Here is a 17,777-nt window from a genome sequence, read left to right as displayed (position 1 = left end):
TACCAAATTAAAGCTTGCAGCAGTTACTTGAACTGATTGTTAAATAATGAATAGTCAGTAATGTAATTTGTGTTCAATGTTTAGAGAAGAAATGTTAGCGAAATTTGGTTAGTGCATCAGCATTCGTCTAAATCAGAAATTAGTGTCCATATTATGTTACATTTGTTACAAGTGATGTGGCCTGTTGATTCTAATGTATTGTTCCTCTGTTGTAAATCTGTTTTCTGAGTAGCAATTTTATGCAGAAATTCATTTTCCCTGGTGGGACAATGTTCACCTATCCCTTCAGTTTGTCACATGAATAACGAACATGCAGTTACCTCTAGTACATCTGCTGAAGTTCAGTAGACAAAATTAGACTGAAAGCTGCATCAGTGTAACTCAACGTTGCATTTAATGCCGTCCCGTGTGTATCTGCCTGTGTAATGCAGCATGACTGTAAGTAGGTGCTTCTTTGTTGAAATGTTCAGCATACTTTCACAGTTAGATGAAGTTGCAGAGAGCAAATATTACTTCGGAAAAGAATTTGCAATTACATCCACCAGTAAGAAGTTCCTCTTGAAACATCTCTAGAATTGATATTTACAAAACTATTTTATTTTCATGCAGTGCCTAAATGTGTGTGTCCACTAGACAAGTAATTTCTGAAAGCTTTTGCTGGAGTGTTTACATTAGAGCAAAGACCTGCACAATTTTACTTCTGCAAGTTAATTTCAGGTACTTGCTGCAAGTACTTCCAGAAGTGTTTCCACTAGAATTGCACCATGACATAAGTACAAGGAAGTTTACAGAGTCATGCTTAAAAAATAGAGCAGCGTCCGCCATTGTTGCAGTATTATTACTGTTATTATTGAAGAAGAATCTTTACGAAAAACAAAATTGAGGAAAAGCGAAATATTTGGGTGATTAAATGAATAAAAAGCTGTACATGTTTGTTATTGAGAAACATTATTGACTGCATTAAAATCTAATCTCCAACATGGCTTGTCTATAGTACAATCAGACATTCAGAAATGGCATACAAAAATGTGTCAGCTATACTACCAACAGATTGCATTTTCATTAGTCACAGATTTTTGCAAGCAATTTGTTATTTTACATAACACATTTACATTAATGCTAAAATATGAAGACTTACATACTGCCATTCAAATTCCCCTTCTGGCTGTGGTGGTCAGTTGCATATGTTTAGGTCTACCAAAGGTACACATAGTTTTGCTCATCTGCCTCTGTGCTATTCTCCTTTTCAACACTTGACATTTTATTACTGGTGTTAAACACACAACTTCTGCAAACCTGAGAAGAACTTCCCAACTGGCAGGTTCGGGAAATATTTGCAGCAAGACACAAGAAATTGTTTCCACTAACTTGTGGAAGCTACTTCTTCAAGTTGAAACTTGTGCAAGTCGACTTGTTGGGAGTGTTCCTATGCCAAACAACTGACAGAAACAACTTCTGGAAGTTTACTTGCTAGTGAGCACATGCCTTAACAGCAGAACAACTAAAGTTTCTCTTCCAATATAATCTAGCAGAGATGACATTGTGAGAATGAAAACTACCACATATAAATTTTCATATATGTTTATTCAGCAACACTAACGACTAAGTGAAAGTAAAGTGATTACTTTACTTATTGTGTCAGTGAATTGACATCCCTAAAAGTAATGAAAGTTTTATACCTTTTCCATACAGTATACAATGTTTCCCTGCTCGGTGTCTGTCCCATACGTGTTGACTGCTTTTTGCAAACTGTATGCTACTGCTTGTTAGGTTTCTGTCATGATTATTTGAAGCAATGTAATTTTGTCAGTATAGGTTAATATAGTATGGCAGCCTCAAAGTAACAGGTATAAAGTAAGGAAACCTAAAAATTGCTCAAATTTTTATGTACGCCATAGTGTAAAGGGAGAAATGTAACCAGTGTAGCTTTGCATGTAACGTGAAACATTTCTGCTCATTTAACAATTATCATGGAAGACTACATTCATTCTAGAAAATTTAATCCTCCAGCCATGGTCGTAGCAAGTGCACCTAAAGCTCTTCTGCACAATGCTGTGAGGCATGCTGAGTAAAATATCTGTGTGTTTGTATGATTTAAGCCATTATTTTCTCGTCTGGTGTTTTCTGTTGCTCTGGAATATCAGGAGTCTTGTATTACACATTCTCAAGTCTCATCCACACAGTTACACATATATCTTCTCACACCAGGAATTTCGTAACCAGTTTTGCAAGCTTGTGTATGGAACATTGCTTCAAGACATGCCACTATCAGAAAAGTTGTGAGCAATTTTCTCTGTGTACATTACATTGAACAAGATTTTCATGTCCCCTGCGGTTGGAGGATTAAACACAAAAGCTGCATGTTCATTAAATGTCGGCTAGAAAACACTTGTAAATTCAGTTTTTGGTCTTCTAGTTCCATTCCCTCTAACCATTTTAATTATCAGATAAAATTTCTCCTCAGTTTTATACAGGAAGGGTTAAACACAAGAGCTGCTTGCTTAAAATAATTAGGAATTGAGCTTTATGTTTTCAAGATATGCTTGTTCCACATTGGCCAGTACACCCACAGCTTAAGCAACTTACATATGTCTCATTCCTAATATAGTTAGTATACATTGAATCTGATTCTGAACATTATACATGAAGGATTGATGATATATGTACACCTGCAATTAATGTTGGAAAATTGCCCGCCATCAATATTGTGAGACTGAGGGCTTGAGGTACCATTGGCTGTTTTAGTTGCTAATAGACTCGGAACTAAGATTAAAACTGTATCAGGCATACATTTTGATGAAGATTACATTATTACCCACATGAAGTGAACAACCTTTATCAAGACACACAAAATAAGCTACTCATAAATTACTATGGGAGACTTCAGTGGATCAGCTGTTAACTTTTAAAACATTATTGTTTCTGTAGTATTGATTTGTGGACTACCTCAATTTGATACAGTAAAGAGGAAGTAAAATTCATTTAGTTGTAGAATTTCAGAAAGACAGTTCGTAAGAATTAATGATCTGCTTGGTTGAGTGCCTGCTGTCAGAAGAACATCTTGAGATTTGAGTCAGTCCCATCTCAGGAATGCCTGGAAGTAGCAGTAAAGCATATGTTTTATGCTTGAAGAGATGGTGTGTGTGGAGTGAGAAAGTATTCGTTGGATTGCCTGTTCTGAAACAAGAAGAAACCTGTGTTGCTGAGAGAACGAAGTACTAGAGGGAGTGAGGTAAATGATTTTGAATGTGTTGCATGATTGTGAAAAACTGTATACATATACTTCATAAAAATGCATGGTTGTGTTGAAGGTGTCTGTGTGCTCTGTCTGGTGTGTACTGTTACTTTTTACATTTTATTCAGTTGTCCTAGAAGAGTGTTTATTATGTAGTTGGTACTTGTATCCTGTTTTTTAAGTGTATGAAATTCCAAAGAATAGTGCCTTTTCCTTACTCTCAAGCTAAATTAGAATTGTTTATTTATAGACTTACAGCTCTTCATATGCACTTGCAAACTACACTTGAGTCCGACTCTGAAGGACCAGAGTATTTTTTCTATCTACAGTACCACATTTGTTAGATAATTGAACATCTTTAAAGATGGAAAGAGAATCAAGACTTTTACAGCTTGACTAAGTAATGTGTGTGTGTGTGTGTGTGGTAGGGAAGACATTGGTACACTTAATAAATACTGGATATGCCACCTTTTTGTTTTCTATCTCTCTCTCTCTCTCTCTCTCTCTCTCTCTCTCTCTCTCTCTCTCTCTCTCTCTCGCATATTATTGACTGGAAATGGTTGTACTAAGGATTAAGTTGGTTGGTTGATTTGGGAGAGGGGGCCAAACAGTGAGCCTATCGGATTGGGGAAGGAAGTTGGAGGTGCCCTGTCAAAGAACCCATCCTGGCATTTGCATGAAGTGATTTAGGGAAATCATGAAAGGCTTAAATCTGAATTTAAGTTCTTCATTTTCTAGAGTAGAGTAATAGCTTCCCGTCTCAGGCGCAACATACCAATATTATGCTCACCATCAAACACACACCTTGCTTGTCTAAGCTGTACTGGTATAATTTAATTTATATAACTTCTCCTCTTGAAGTGGGCCAATATGAAACTTGAAATTTCACAAAGGAAGAGAGCAGATGGTATGAACCCTACCAGGAATTCAAGTAGAACATGACATGAAATGATTGGAATAATTAGTGAGTTTGCAAGTCTGAGCTCAGCAGTGGACTCTGAATGATAATATCCCTAACAAAAAATGTCTGTACAAGGAGTTTCCCGTACTGGGTATCGTGTTCTTGCAGTGGTAAATGTGAAGATATGCAGGGCTTTGTACTGAAGTCACAGAGTGAATGATCAGCTACTGTGTCAATATGTGATAACATCCAAAGGTGATAAATATATCAATCACATGTCAGTGATTGATTGTTAGTGGACTTGGAAGACTACTGCAGTTGGGCTATTATTTGGCCTAAAAGTCTTCGAAGCTGTACATTGAAAGCACATATGCATCAGTGCAAGGTACTTGTAACATCAATGAAGGGGTCAATGGAAGTGTCAGATTCCACCCATCTGGTTTGACCTGCAACATAACTGTGTTGTGTGATGTCATTTGGGTGTGATGTGCTTGAAATAGATTGTACTTACAGTTGGTGTGTCGGAGAAACTGGTGGCACATTTTAGTGTGGGATGTTCTTCGTTTCTGAATTGTTTGTGAATATGACAATGAACGTAGTGCTGTATGGTATTCGATGCTTTGGAAGTGTGCTACGTTGACAGTGTGGTGTTCTCATGTCATTGGTTACTCGCTACGGGTTTGTTTTGCCACTGTTGTGTACTGGAATCCCCAGTTTTAGAAGCACGGAATGAATCTGCTCAATTTCATAGATTTTGCGCACTTTTGACACTCCACATTCTGCCAAGAGACCCTAAAACTGGAGAAATGTAGTTGTAGATGCCATACTATTGTCCATGGTAGCAAGCAATGAACAACTAGTAAACTGCATTGTAAAATCCATACATAGAACCCAAACAGAACCTCATTTATAGTAACACACACACACACACACACACACACACACACACACACACACACACACACAGAGAGAGAGAGAGAGAGAGAGAGAGAGAGAGAGAGAGAGAGAGAGAGAGGTGGGGGGGGGGGGGGAGATCCACCATTAATGTCATGACAAACTAACAATTTTAAAAAATTAATGGTGTGTGTGTGTGTGTGTGTGTGTGTGTGTGTGTGTGTGTGTGTGTGTGTGTTACTATAAATGATGTTCTGTGTATGGATTTTACAATGCAGTTTACTAGTTGTTTGTTGCTTGCTGCTATGGATGATGGTGCAAGGCATCAACAACTAAATTTCTCCTGTTTTACGGTCTCTTGGTAGAGTATGTGAAGTGTCAGCAGTGTGCAAAATTTATGGAATTGAGCAGATTCTTTCAGTGCTTTTCAACTCGGTTATTCACATATGTGACAGTGTTTTCACTGAGTTTCGATGTTTTTTTTTTTTTTCTTCTTTGTTGTGGATGCCTATAATTTGGCCAGTAAGTTTGTTTTGGTGTATTTTTAGTGTGTGTTCCTTTGCATTTGTCATTTTCTTCGGTATGTGGCTATTGAAATGTATGTTGGAGTAGTTAAGTTTTTCAGTTTTAGGTGCCCTGGAATGTGTTGTTGTTGTTTGGATCGCATTAGGTTTTGATAATAGTTCTGCTACATTATTAATTGTCATTAAGTTGTGTGCTGTCAGTGACTAACTTCTTGGTTAGTGATTATTAATTAATAACAATCCATTATCAGTCAAGAGATTTTTTCCCTAATTGCTGTGATTCTTAGCTAAAACTCAGTTTTCAAGGACACTATGGATGCAATGGGTGTTAAATCTACTTGTATATTTCATCTGATAGTAACAAAATGACAAGAGTTGGAAGATTTAATGAAATAAACTATACTTCAGATGGTATTAATGAGAAAATGTGAAATAAAGTCTAATAACATATTATGTGTGTGTGTGTGTGTGTGTGTGTGTGTGTGTGTGTGTGTGTGTGTGACCACATAACTTCCATCTTCATCTGTGAAAAACTTCCACATTGGCACTTAACATTTTGAAACCATTTAACATGTTTGTGGCAGGTTATATATGCAGCGTTTGACTCATGTAAACTGTTTTATAGTGATATGATGGCATATTGAATTTACTGTTATGCAAATGGGAATAATGCTAAACCCAGTTTATCATTTTCTCGTTAATCCCATGTAAGCTATAGTTTAACTCTTTTAAACCTACCATATGTATCAGTTCTGTTATAGCTAGTTGAAAAACTGAAGAAGATGTAATACCCATTACAGTCATATTGTGCTGGAAAATGGGTTTGTACCTCCAAAACGCATTGAATGGCAATTAAAAAATAAAACATTGATAGTGATGATCAATGATGATATTAATTAATAGTCCCTAACCTATAGTTCTGTTAGTTACTGGCTCTTGGTATTGCTGTCTTCATTTGAGCTCTATAGGTCAAGTGAAATTTGCGATTTTGGTTTTGTCTTGGTATGTGGGACTGGAGGGGTCAGGGAGTTGCCTGGTATCTCTGTCTTAATTTGAACTGTATAGGATCATTTGAGCTGTATAGGACAAATGAAATATTCAGTTGCAGTTGTGCATAATCATCTTTTTTTGGTTTATTCTCCAGGATTTTGTGTATGTAGCTTATCCTCACCCTAGACTCCCTACTTCCTACGGTTGTCCCGTTAGTTTCATTTTATTGCTGGAGTGATATACTACACATTGTTTGTAACACTGTTTCTTGATATATGACGGCATGGTCGCCATACTGTATATGCTGGCAATAGGGGTGTCAGCCATCTTGATGATGTCCCAATTGAGAGCAGACAGGTGGAATGTGACACTTCCATTTTGCACTCTTTCTATGTGTACTAGTTTGTACTACTGAGGCAATGGATGCATTAGGCACAGTAGAGGTAAATGCCTTCTCAAGAGTGGATAGTACAATTTCAAGTTCTTGCGTGCATTTTGGGTGATGATATGAAGCCCCAATTTGTGAGCAAGCCTAGTTTGAATTGATGGTGCTGTCAAAAATTGCTGCTTAAGAGAAACTGCAGAACCTATAGTGCCACCCTTCATTAAATACCTTTTGTACCTGCACCTCCAAAGTACAATGCTAATCAATCTGCTGTAATAAATGTTCAAAGTTTGGTCTCTGGATGCAAATAACATTCCTGCCATATCCACTGTCTGAAATGTTATTTATAGAAGATACTTGGAAATTTGCTCACGATAGTTTTCCAGTTAAAGTATAGTGAATCATGTACATGACATTTAAAGATTTTCGTGTAACTTGTGGTAATGTTGCCGGAGACTGATTTTCTGCATGTTATATTGTTTTATTTCTTTGTTGTTCTAAACCAGTTACGGGTGGACTGAATTTAATTTCTTATAATTCCATCACAATCCTGCAGTTTCCAAAAACAATGGTGTGGGACGATTGATTCTGTCTTTTACCTACGTACGCCAGTGGCTTTAGCAGTTGAGATTTGGGTGGTTAATGCATGATGAAACTAAACATCATTACTGATTTCTTTCATATGTGATGTACATCATTGGTGCGAATTATCACTGTAACATGAAAACTATTAAGTTCTCAGTACCAAGACAGGTACATGCAAGTGTAATAACTAACAAAACTTTCCTGCATGCCAGTTGTAAAATGTGTTCTGTTTGTATTTTTGGTTTCTGGCTTTATAACCTTATCTTTTATTTTTTAGCATGAAAGTTGATTATCCCACTAACCATTTCGTTGCTGTGGGCATGTATACACATCCTGCTATGTTCCTGGGGTATTGTGAACTTCAATACACGCCCCATTTGGATTTTCCTACAGTGCTGTGGACGTCTGAATGTGTCCTGAGTTGTCAACCCCTCGCTGCTGCGGACGAGTTACTTCCATATTGTGGTGAACATGAAAATTTTGAGTTCATCATAAAACACATGTTCCTGATTGCATTCTGACATTTTTTCAAAAAGTCTTGTTTCGATATCTTACATTATTTATGAGATATTGATTTTTATGACCACGATTCATGATGGGTGGTGTAAATGTTCTTCGAATATAAAACTTGTGAATGTGCTCTCAGTATCATATCTACACTTCAGTGTATGAGCTAAAATCAACCATACACAAAGTTTGCACAATGCCTTTTTACCTAAGCAAAATGTTTAAAATGTGTTTGTGCAGTGTTTTAATTAATTTGCAGGAAGTATGAGGTACAATGAAAGAAAATTCATGTCTTAATCGAGTGAGGATATCGGTCAGTAAGATATGCAAAAATCAATTTTTACATAATAGTTTTTGGGAATTTGAGTCATAAGTATGTAATATTGCCTGGAACACCATCGTTCAGCAGAGGCACCGACATTTGTCGAGCAGTACAGCCATAATGAAACTTCTCTCAGTACAGAATGCAAAGAACGCATCTGTAGCAGCAAAAGGGTTGATGGAGGCTGAAGTAGTATCTTTGATAAAGGCAATGACTCTGTCAAGGAAAGCTTAATGGTATTAATGTGCAGCAATTTAGAGATACCACAGAAACATAAATTGAAGAAGGGGGTGGGATACTCCACACCTTTTATGTGATGATTTGTTGTGCAACAGCTTGTGTCAAATTTTCCATTTTAGGCACAATCTATCATTAACTTGGTTGTTGTAATATTGTGCACAATGTGGAATTGGGCACCCTACAGACATGGAGGCATACCATCAGTCATTCAAGCCAAGAAAATCTCTTGGAAATTACAGATTTCCATACAGTCATTAATACAAACGTTTTTATGTTGAAAACCTGTATTAGCTCATAAAGACTTGGTCAACAGATTTACAGGAATTCATTGGAGCCTTCTCACTCTTAAATATCAGATGTATAGTTGTCATTATTTGTTTGTACTTAAAAAGTCATGGTTGTTTATTCAACTTGGGAATGTAGTTTTATTTCATGATGTGGTTCATCACCTTCTGATTTACAGGTCTGCAGATGTTGCTGAATGTGGATGGCACTAGTGTCTATAACTAAAGTAGCACATGGTCCTTCACGCTGCTGTGTGCGTGTTACTGTTAATATTCAACTGTACAGTGTGTATGATTGTGACATTGTCAACTTAGGCAGGATAAAATTGTAGTTTTTCAGTTCAAATATAGTAATGGTCTGTTTCATTCTTCCTTCACAAAGTCTCAAAATTGCAAGATCGCTGTTTTCATATTATGACTCAAATTACTGATATCAGCATTGTGTGTGTCTTCAAGAAAAAGTAGGGAGATTGAGGCTGAAAGTGATCATGCTACAACACAGCGTGGTGAATATAAACAACGTACTGTGACATGACACACAACCGTCCATAACTTGACAGATCACTCCAGTACAAGATTTAGAACAGCTGAGCTTAAACCAACAGTATATACACAGTGAAAACAAGGCTATAATTCTTTTACTATAGCATAGTTGTTCAGGTGCTGACAACAAATGGTAATAGGGCTTCTGTATCCATTCTTGCTGCTAGGTAGCAGCAGTTGTTTCAGAATTTGTGAACAGGGTCAAAATACTCATATTTTTATAGAACACCCAGTGCAGATATTGCTAGAACTAAGTGGCAGTATTTTTTCCTTATTATAAGTATTTGTTCTAAAATGTTAGATGGATTGGTTGTTTTTGCGTTCTGGGTGAATCTTGTCATCATTGTGATGAAATATTATCTAAATACCTAGATTTAAGAAGTAGTCATATCCACAATTTCAGAGTGGTTTTGAATGCATATATAAAAGTTACTTATATAATATTATTAACAAATACAAGACTAGGGTGAGCAAGTTTCGGTAACTGACATGTTATACCTGCATCTGTATCCTGTTTGTGGAATACATCTTGGTTAGGCATATGTAAATGCTTGGTTGTGTTCCATATAATGTTGTGCTTTGTGCACCCCATTTAGCTGCTACAGGGTGATGTGTCTGTAGACAAGGTTTCCTTTTCCTGTTTAATCTTTGCTTTGCCTCTTCCATACATAACCAAGCAAGGTGCCACAGTGCTTAGCACAATGTACTGAAACAAAATGGTTCAAATTTCTGTTTTGGCCTTCAAAATTTAGTTTTTCTGTGATTTCCCTAAACTGCCTAAGGCAAACAGTCGGATGGCTCCTTTGAAAGGGCATAACCAAATTCCTTCTCCCAACTTTCCCCCATTACAAGCTTGTCCTCAATCTCTAATGACCCCCATTATCGAAAGGGCTCTTTATCTTCCGTTCACCTTCTTTAAATTTACTTACTTAATACCCAGTTTTAATAAAGCATCTGCTTTAATGACATTTTGATCAAAATATCATGTTCCATTGTGCAGTCTACCATGTGGCTTGTATTTAGGAGGAGTGGGTCAAAATTCCTATACAACCATCCAAATTCACATTGATTGTGCGTTGTTTCAACTGTAGTAGGCCATTTGTTTTGAAAAGAGGGAGAACTCTTGCCTTTCATTGTTTAGACTTGTCATACTCATGTAACTTTCATATATTTTTGGGAAAAGGCATTCTGACTGCAAAGAAAAGTTACTGACAGGCATCCCATATGCTGCCTTTGATGATTATGCCAAAGATGGCGAGTTTGTGGCTGAAAAAAATAATTACTGTAGATGTGCGCTGTAATTGTGTATGAAAGAAATAAAAATAAGTGTATATTTTGCCTTCTTGCTTGTATACTTTAACAATAATGGAAATTTGTAGATGGAGCAAAACATAAAATAAGGAAAAAACAGCCATTCACCTACAGTGGACTGATGGGTGATGTACAGAAACATATACTAGAAAACAGCTTTCACACTAGCTTTTGAGCAGTAACACTTTATTTCCCCCTAGCACTAGTGCACAAATTTACACAGACATCCAGATATACACTCATGTGGTCACAGCAAGACTGCAACTGTGCAATTTGTGTACTTGGCTGGGAAGTTGGTTATTGCTCAAGAGCTGATGTGAATGCAGTCATCTGTTACATGTTCCTGTGCTCCACCCATAAATTCACTGTGGGGGAGTGGTTGCCTTCCTCTTATCTTGCTTATTGCACCCTGTGTATTTTGTTGCTGGAAACATTCAAAATGCTCAAATGTCGCATCTTAACTGACATTACTGGTAACACACAGATTTTTCTCTCATATTATTAATGAAATACTTTTCTTGATATTACTTCAAAATTTGTCAATATTACGTAAGCTGTTATGAAACACTGTGTAAATGCGTTATCAGTCCATATTTTTATCTAATTCGTTTCAAATGCTTTTAGAATGATTGCAGTTGACTTCCACACTGAGCAGTAAGTAGGGCATAGTGTAGCATGTTACAGAGTGTGTTATTTTCTAAGTAATCAAATGTTTGTGAATGAATGTGAGGAGCAAAGGAAAAGCTGTTGTTTTTGAACCAGCTGTAAATGGGACTGTGTTAATGTGGTGGTGTGATACACGAATTGAAGTATGCATTGATGGTGAAAATAGAAGAGACAGTGAGTAGTGGATGTCAGTCCCATCCAAGATCTCTCGTTGCCTCAGTCAGGCAGCTGTGTCAGGAGAGAACAGTTAGTGTTTCCGAAAGACTTTGTCAAAAAGTCTAGCAATTTTCAGTCTTCCCTGCATGCCTGTCTGCTGTCCACCACTCCTTGAATTGTAAGTTGATTATGGTTTAAACATTTATAAGCTTAGCTTTAATTTTTTACTGTCAATTTGTAACAAAGCTCAAAAAATAATATGTAGTCTCCAGATGCCATAAAAACCTAGTAATTTGGGAGGGGGGGGGGCATTACATTTTGCACAATGGATGGCCCTTTCATTTTAACCCAGTGATTAGTTGGCAACATTTTAGTCTCAGTATTTGGTATTTGACTGAGCACTATGTAGAGAGAAGGGTGGGCGTGGCGTGGTGTGCACACGTGTGCATGTTTTTCCTATAACTAGAAAAATGAAATGCATTTCGAAAACTAGCCAAGTTCTGTACATTTTGTTTGTGTGCTTATCGGCGATGCAGTGCTTCTGCCTTTTGGTGAGTTGTCTCTCCTTTATTCCTAAATAATTCGTAATTTTCAACCAGAACTTTCCATAAATTACATCACGTAAGTGTTATGAAGATGCTATGGGAATCCCTGGAGGGAAGGCGACATTCTTTTCTGGAAACACTGTTGAGAAATTCAGAGAACTGTCATTTGAAGCTGACGCTGAATGATTCTATTGCCACCAACATACGTTGTGCATAAAGACCATGAAGGCAAGATTCGAGAAACAGGGTTCATATGGAGGCATATAGACTATCGTTTTTCCCTCTATTTGCGAGTGGGACAGGAAAGGTAATGACTATTAGTAGTACTGCATACCGCTGCCACACACTGTACGGTGGCTTGCGGAGTATTTGTTTAGATGTACATACATTTCTTATTGAAAAAGGGTATTTTAGATTTTAATTTCTATTTTCAAGTTAGTTGTGCATAGTTCTGTACTTTTGTCCTCCGTGACTTGGGTGGCAGTAAGCCAAATAAAATATTCTGTGTTCAAGCAGCAGATTTGGTTTTCTAACATCTATCCTTGCTATTGTCCTCTCAAGCAAAGCTGCTGTAATAGTTCTGCTCATAACAGAGGTGGAAATAAGTGTCAAAAACTTCTATATTTTGCTCGAAATGGTGTGGCTTGATATATGAGAAAATTTTGTTCCCATAGTTTTCTGAGAACCTGTGAATCACCGTTCTCTCTTATTTGATGCCTTAAATTCATATTTTTTATTTATTTATGTTTTTCCCATGCTGAAATGTCCAGAACTGTTGATCTTTAATGGTTGGTAGGGTCTTCTTTTGCAGAAATGGAATGTAAATTTGTGTGCTTCGGAACAGCACTAGGAACATCTTCTTATGAGTTAGTATATTTTGTAGTCTCTCCTTAAGCAGTATGTAAACATTCCAATATTATATGCATATTTGTTATGCACTATTAATTTCAATATCAGGATTTTATTGTTATGTTTTATGTGTAAGTACATTTATTTTCACTACTTCCATTATCAAGCTATCCTAAAGGATTACAAAATTGTTTATCCTATAAACCTGTCTTCTGCCCAGTTGGAGATGTTACCCTACATCTGACTTGATGTAGAAGCATTTTCTAAGTTTTACTAGATATTTTGAGCGAAGTGACATTTCTGGTAGCGACTTTTTTTTTCTGTACACCGAGTATGATTCACAGATACCTCTTTCAAAATTAAAAGGTGATCAAATTTTCCACATTATTTTGTCTTTGTCTTTGTATGCTGAGAATTTCCTTTCGTAGTGTTAAGCAGACTGTCTTCAACCTGTGTTTTTTATTAAAATTATTAGGATGAAGGGCAGATAGTTTTATGTCCATTGGAATGAAGTTATTATGAGTACCAAGGTGACTACACAGATGACTCTTAAAGTCTGTATGCAGTTATTTCAATGCCAATCTTCTGTTTTCTAGGAAGGAAGATTAAACAGTATAAATTTACTTCTTCCTAATAGTGGGTATTACATCAAGCAATTTATTGAAAGTAGGTGGCTTTTCCATTTTTATGTAACGATTTGGTTACTGGTGCCATATTATTTTAATATAAATTTAACTGATTTTTTATGATAACCAGATGGTAATTTTAATGCTTATGGACAGTGACTTACATTGCTAATTTTCTTACTGTTCATTGAAGGGAGTAATATGAATTTTGTTATAAATGAAGCCAATATATTGTTAGCACCTGTAAAGATGAGGAGTGTGTGCTTTACTGTTAAGTAAAGGCCTAATATTTAGAGGTGTGTGTGTGTGTGTGTGTGTGTGTGTGTGTGTGTGTGTGTGTGTGTGTGTGTGTAAAATTTCAATTGGACAATCCTCTCAGTAAAGTGAGTATGCTAGTTTGTGATTCAGTTTCTCTGCTGATGATGATGTATGTGAGATTTTTCTATTTGACTCCATGTCACAGTTCTAGTCATCAGATTATTTTAAAGTTGCATCACAGACTTACACACAAATGAGACACACTATGGAACATTCAGAACTTTTCTAAAATGTTGTTTGACAAGTTGACCAGTTTGACATAAACTGAGACATGAGAATTTATGCATGCCTAAAGTGAATCTGATTTAATGATTGTTGCCAGAATATAATTCAAGCCATTGATAATTGTCAAGTTACAGGGTTGGCACACAGGTTTTACTGCTTTGAGCGTCACCAGAACGAACCTCCAGATGTCCCCAGTAATGATTCGCAGACGTGAAAATATAATACTTCGTCTGAGCAATTGAATATGTTTAAATAACAGGTATCCAATTATTTCTTGAAAATAATTCTGTACAATAAATATTAATCTTTAAAAGGTACTGTTGCTCATCACATAGAGGAGGCATTTAGCTGTTCACATGAAAAATAATTGTAGAAATATTTCAGCTTTTGGACAAAGCCCTTCTTTAGACAGAGAAGTGTCACAACAGCAATAGTTCGCACACACTTGGCACAGTCTCCAGGCACTATGGCCTGACAACTATTGACTGGTCAGGCCATAGTGCATATAGACTGTGTGTGTGTGTGTGTGTGTGTGTGTGTGTGTGTGTGAGAGAGAGAGAGAGAGAGAGAGAGAGAGAGAAAAATTGTATGTTTTCTACTTCTGTGAAGGACTTCATCTGAAAGCTAAAATATTACTAGCATTCTTTTCCTGTGTGCATGTCTGTGGTCCAAAGCCTCCTCTGTGCATTTCATTTTGTTGTTATTCTCTCCTGGACTAACTATTATTTGTTTCATTAAAATTTACTGTCATTTCTGTTTGTGGGTTTGTGAACCTGCTTTTGGTAAGTAATAATGTTTTCAGTAAATTATTTTTTTGTGATTTTACAGGTCAGCATCAGATTGGAGCTTTATGCAACAAGTAGCATACAACTATTAACAAAGTGTTGTGGCATTAAAACGAAAGTGCCTTGTAAATGAGAGCAGATGGTACTGCATTGGGGAAATGAGGAAAGTGCAGAATTACTCCAAAATATGCAGCTACTAATTGTTTCTGATATCACTTCTGTAACAGCAACATGAGGAAATGAATTGCGGCCCTGGATTCGAGCTGTAATTATTAGTAGAAGAAACAAACGTCATTAAAAATTATTTGTTTCTGCCAAATTGCTTGGTTTATTAGAAGCTGTAAAAGTTATATTGTGACTGGATACCAGCCACCACCTGCAATGTTCATTCAGTTCCTTATTCAAACCACAAAGTGCCTGTGGTAATGTAATTGTAATACAAGCACTACTGTTAACAAAGTATGAGCATCATGCAAGAAAAAGGCTTCTTTCATAATGAGCAAGCTTTATCTTACCTGTACTATTACAGATCATGTGCATACAATGAAACACTTCCATTGCCAAAAACTTATCCCACAAATACCGTGTGCTTAGGTGATTATCTTTGTTTGCCCTTAATGTTTTTGTACCCCAGCCCTTGCTCTTGTACACCCGCTCAAACCTATTTCCAAGGAACAAAGCGTTCTTTTGTACTTGAGTACTACACTGCTCCAGCCTCCTATTGTCAAATTTTGTATCCTACTGAGGTACTGAGGTTCTTTAGGGAAGTGTATTCCTTAGTGAAAATAAAATTAGTTCAGTTACATTGACAGTAATGTAAAACTAGCCAAGGGAAGCGTTTGTCACTCCATTCCATAATGCATGTGCGTTATATAGAACCCCAGCAGACAGTGCACTGCATATATAATTAATATATAACCTACATGCTTTTCTTCATTTAAACATTTCATAGGTCCTGGTGGTAACAGGAAAGAAGTCAAATCCGAAAAATATTAGAAAGTTGTCAGTTGTGTTCAGTAATAAGACAGTGATTTTTCTAAGCTGTAGCTTGGTAAATTAAAATGTACTTTTTTGTTTCATAGTTGAGAATTGCTGTAGCAAGGTTTAGGCAACAATCAGTGTGTTAAATTAATTCTGTTGCCACGAAGCAGTGTTCCAGTTGTATTTTGAAGCTGTTAGTTATTTCACCTTCCAAAATAATCTGGTCATTGAAATATGAAGTGTTACCACAGATAGAGGAAGTTCGCTGTTACCACAGATAGAGGAAGTTCGCATTTATTAACAAATTGTACCTACGATAATACCTCTGAAATCTGTCCTGTATGATATAGTTAACAGACATTTTCCACTGGTGGGGTGCAGATCCGTCCATTACATGGTCACATAAGGTGACATAAAAATAATGTTGTAGCAAATGACATGTTGCACACAAGAACAAACAGAATGTGTAGAATTATTGGAGAACAAATGCAGGAAGCGTAACTGTGAACAAAAATGAAGTCTAAATTTGTATGGAATATGCTGGCTCTCTCTTGCTTTGTGTAAAATTTATATGAGTAAAAATAACTGGAACCGTAAGAACACCAGCAGTTACTTACTGCTGTGTATCAGAAGAACAGAAAATTATTACTTGAACAACAATAATAAAAAATTACTCAGCACGTAAGTATTGTAGACTTTTGGAATCATCCTCATTGTAACTAGAAACTGTAGACTGAAGAATTTTATGTGTAAAGTATAATTACAGTTTCATTAAACTATTATGAATGGCAATTTTCACTGCTTCTTGCATTTTGTTTTGAAATCATTTAAGCTAAGTTAGCATTTGTGATCAGTTAAACTCATTCTTCAAACCATACAAACTGTATTACAGAACTGTAACAAATTTGAAATAAATGGAAAATACATACTGGAAATTTTCTCATAAGAAGTTTTGAAGCTCTGAGAAACCTTGTTGTAATCATTGTGATGTGGGGCTCCTAAGCCTTGTGCCATCCCATTAAAAACTGCACATACTCAGCCAAACACTGTGAAGATTGATTCACTGTTCCTCAGAGGCAAATCCAGGGGGAGACCTTAGCTTTCGGACGTAAGTCTTGAAAATTTTTTCATTATTGTAGTTTTTATTTGTTCACTACAGAGAATTTAGAAAAGGTACAATAATACAAAAGTTCTATATGCTCAGTTCCCACTATCACAGACCAAAACCATGGATTCGACTCTGCTGTTTCTGATGCAGTAGTCCATAAAAACAATGTCACTGTTAAATGGAGATGAGAGTATAATTCCATACATGAATAAAAATTGATAGCTAATAATGTGATCACAGAATTAATGCTTGATGAAGTGCTCAAAAGTACAAAGAAATGGAAGGCACTGGGAAATTTTGTTTTAACAGAAAATATTATGGCTGGGGCAGAAGTTGCACAAAATGAACCTATAAAAAGTTTTCTGGAGAGAAAAAAAAGCAATTGTCCAAAGCTGGAATAGTGCTGTACGTTGCTCGTTCACAAGAAAGAGCACGAAGAAAACTTGACTCTTGCGTAATGTAAAACATATTCACTAAAATTATCTTCCACATTTGGACTTAAAATCAGTAGTAGTTTGCTTTAGAAATGTAAATAACACAATGGATCATTTACAAGTCATGAACTAAACTAGAGAATAAAGCTAGAATTCCATCTGTGCCTGATGCATAGATGTTGAGAAATTTTGTCTGTTTTTCAACAAAATCTGTATCAACCTGTGTGGGGGGTGGGGAGAGAGAAAGAGCTCTATGTTTAACATTATACTACTACGGGAGAAAATCAAAATTGAAAGAGGATCAGGAAAGGACATTCAGTATCGCTATAGCTGTCCTCAGCACTCTTCAAATTATAAATGAGG

At 36.4% G+C, this 17,777-nt stretch overlaps 1 long non-coding RNA gene across 1 annotated transcript; it reads left to right on the top strand.

Moving 5' to 3' along the window:
- The first annotated feature begins 9,939 nt into the window (after positions 1 to 9,939).
- Positions 9,940 to 16,123, top strand: LOC124587735. The gene is made up of 3 exons (XR_006975667.1): positions 9,940 to 11,721; positions 14,235 to 14,365; positions 14,935 to 16,123. It is a non-coding gene; the product is annotated as an uncharacterized LOC124587735 (long non-coding RNA).
- The last annotated feature ends 1,654 nt before the right edge of the window (positions 16,124 to 17,777 follow it).

Source organism: Schistocerca americana, chromosome 1 (genome assembly GCF_021461395.2).
Source record: "Schistocerca americana isolate TAMUIC-IGC-003095 chromosome 1, iqSchAmer2.1, whole genome shotgun sequence".
Lineage (NCBI taxonomy): Eukaryota > Metazoa > Arthropoda > Insecta > Orthoptera > Acrididae > Schistocerca > Schistocerca americana.
This window is presented reverse-complemented; position numbering and strand designations above follow the sequence as displayed.